At 42.5% G+C, this 2,500-nt stretch overlaps 6 non-coding genes and 1 pseudogene across 6 annotated transcripts; all 7 read left to right on the forward strand.

Moving 5' to 3' along the window:
* Window positions 1-115: 115 nt before the first annotated feature.
* Window positions 116-234, forward strand: LOC145853975 (5S ribosomal RNA). Its single transcript, XR_014374860.1, has one exon. It is a non-coding gene; the product is annotated as a 5S ribosomal RNA (ribosomal RNA).
* Window positions 235-373: 139 nt separating this feature from the next.
* Window positions 374-492, forward strand: LOC145852049 (5S ribosomal RNA). The gene has a single exon (XR_014373903.1). It is a non-coding gene; the product is annotated as a 5S ribosomal RNA (ribosomal RNA).
* A 409-nt stretch (window positions 493-901) lies between these two features.
* LOC145886216 (5S ribosomal RNA) lies at window positions 902-1,020 on the forward strand. Its single transcript, XR_014397800.1, has one exon. It is a non-coding gene; the product is annotated as a 5S ribosomal RNA (ribosomal RNA).
* A 139-nt stretch (window positions 1,021-1,159) lies between these two features.
* Window positions 1,160-1,278, forward strand: LOC145853976 (5S ribosomal RNA). Its single transcript, XR_014374861.1, has one exon. It is a non-coding gene; the product is annotated as a 5S ribosomal RNA (ribosomal RNA).
* A 139-nt stretch (window positions 1,279-1,417) lies between these two features.
* LOC145852155 (5S ribosomal RNA) lies at window positions 1,418-1,536 on the forward strand. Its single transcript, XR_014374009.1, has one exon. It is a non-coding gene; the product is annotated as a 5S ribosomal RNA (ribosomal RNA).
* Window positions 1,537-1,945: 409 nt separating this feature from the next.
* On the forward strand, window positions 1,946-2,064 carry LOC145887644 (5S ribosomal RNA). The gene has a single exon (XR_014399235.1). It is a non-coding gene; the product is annotated as a 5S ribosomal RNA (ribosomal RNA).
* Window positions 2,065-2,473: 409 nt separating this feature from the next.
* The window catches only part of LOC145853199 (uncharacterized), a 119-nt pseudogene continuing 92 nt past the window's right edge, over window positions 2,474-2,500 (forward strand).

Consider the following 2,500-nt stretch of genomic DNA (forward strand, 5'->3'; position numbering starts at 1 on the left):
GCACTATTTCATCAGCAACACTGCCTTGTATTAAGCATTTAATGATGAATTGACTAAATATCTGTTTTATCAGACTCACTTTGACTATATATGTTGTAGCAAGAGATTGTTTCTCGCTTACGGCCATACCAGCCTGGGTACGCCCGATCTCGTCTGATCTCGGAAGCTAAGCAGGGTCGGGCCTGGTTAGTACTTGGATGGGAGACCGCCTGGGAATACCAGGTGCTGTAAGCATTTTGTCCACGAGGGGGTGCTCTTGCACTATTTCATCAGCAACACTGCCTTGTATTAAGCATTTAATGATGAATTGACTAAATATCTGTTTTATCAGACTCACTTTGACTATATATGTTGTAGCAAGAGATTGTTTCTCGCTTACGGCCATACCATCCTGGGTACGCCCGATCTCGTCTGATCTCGGAAGCTAAGCAGGGTCGGGCCTGGTTAGTACTTGGATGGGAGACCGCCTGGGAATACCAGGTGCTGTAAGCATTTTGTCCACGAGGGTGTGCCTCTGCACTATTTCATCAGCAACACTGCCTTGTAGTAAGCATTTAATGATGAATTGACTAAATGCAGCTTCCTGCCTTTTTAATAGGATCAAATTTCCTTGTGTTTTCAATTAGCATCTGCCTTGTATTTATAAGACAAACAAGAATATTGTTGCTGAATGCAGCTTGTGTGTGCTTTGTGCTCCTTTGCCCTGTTCAAATGATGAAAGGAAATAAAGTTTGTATTTTATCCAACTACCTGTGCTAAAAAGTGATGGGAACAGTGTTTATAATTTCTTCTACTTTTTCAGTGACACAAAGTTCAAGCTGCTTATCTAATTGGTGAAAATGCAATGTCTGTTTATCAGACTCATTTTGACTATATATGTTGTAGCAAGAGATTGTTTCTCGCTTACGGCCATACCAGCCTGGGTACGCCCGATCTCGTCTGATCTCGGAAGCTAAGCAGGGTCGGGCCTTGTTAGTACTTGGATGGGAGACCGCCTGGGAATACCAGGTGCTGTAAGCATTTTGTCCACGAGGGGGTGCTCTTGCACTATTTCATCAGCAACACTGCCTTGTATTAAGCATTTAATGATGAATTGACTAAATATCTGTTTTATCAGACTCACTTTGACTATATATGTTGTAGCAAGAGATTGTTTCTCGCTTACGGCCATACCAGCCTGGGTACGCCCGATCTCGTCTGATCTCGGAAGCTAAGCAGGGTCGGGCCTGGTTAGTACTTGGATGGGAGACCGCCTGGGAATACCAGGTGCTGTAAGCATTTTGTCCACGAGGGGGTGCTCTTGCACTATTTCATCAGCAACACTGCCTTGTATTAAGCATTTAATGATGAATTGACTAAATATCTGTTTTATCAGACTCACTTTGACTATATATGTTGTAGCAAGAGATTGTTTCTCGCTTACGGCCATACCATCCTGGGTACGCCCGATCTCGTCTGATCTCGGAAGCTAAGCAGGGTCGGGCCTGGTTAGTACTTGGATGGGAGACCGCCTGGGAATACCAGGTGCTGTAAGCATTTTGTCCACGAGGGTGTGCCTCTGCACTATTTCATCAGCAACACTGCCTTGTAGTAAGCATTTAATGATGAATTGACTAAATGCAGCTTCCTGCCTTTTTAATAGGATCAAATTTCCTTGTGTTTTCAATTAGCATCTGCCTTGTATTTATAAGACAAACAAGAATATTGTTGCTGAATGCAGCTTGTGTGTGCTTTGTGCTCCTTTGCCCTGTTCAAATGATGAAAGGAAATAAAGTTTGTATTTTATCCAACTACCTGTGCTAAAAAGTGATGGGAACAGTGTTTGTAATTTCTTCTACTTTTTCAGTGACACAAAGTTCAAGCTGCTTATCTAATTGGTGAAAATGCAATGTCTGTTTATCACACTCACTTTGACTATATATGTTGTAGCAAGAGATTGTTTCTCGCTTACGGCCATACCAGCCTGGGTACGCCCAATCTCGTCTGATCTCGGAAGCGAAGCAGGGTCGGGCCTGGTTAGTACTTGGATGGGAGACCGCCTGGGAATACCAGGTGCTGTAAGCATTTTGTCCACGAGGGTGTGCCCCTGCACTATTTCATCAGCAACACTGCCTTGTAGTAAGCATTTAATGATGAATTGACTAAATGCAGCTTCCTGCCTTTTTAATAGGATCACATTTCCTTGTGTTTTCAATTAGCATCTGCCTTGTATTTATAAGACAAACAAGAATATTGTTGCTGAATGCAGCTTGTGTGTGCTTTGTGCTCCTTTGCCCTGTTCAAATGATGAAAGGAAATAAAGTTTGTATTTTATCCAACTACCTGTGCTAAAAAGTGATGGGAACAGTGTTTGTAATTTCTTCTACTTTTTCAGTGACACAAAGTTCAAGCTGCTTATCTAATTGGTGAAAATGCAATGTCTGTTTATCACACTCACTTTGACTATATATGTTGTAGCAAGAGATTGTTTCTCGCTTACGGCCATACCAGCCTGGGTACG

The sequence above is a fragment of the Salmo salar genome, chromosome 08 (genome assembly GCF_965601325.2).
Source record: "Salmo salar chromosome 08, fSalSal1, whole genome shotgun sequence".
NCBI lineage: Eukaryota > Metazoa > Chordata > Actinopteri > Salmoniformes > Salmonidae > Salmo > Salmo salar.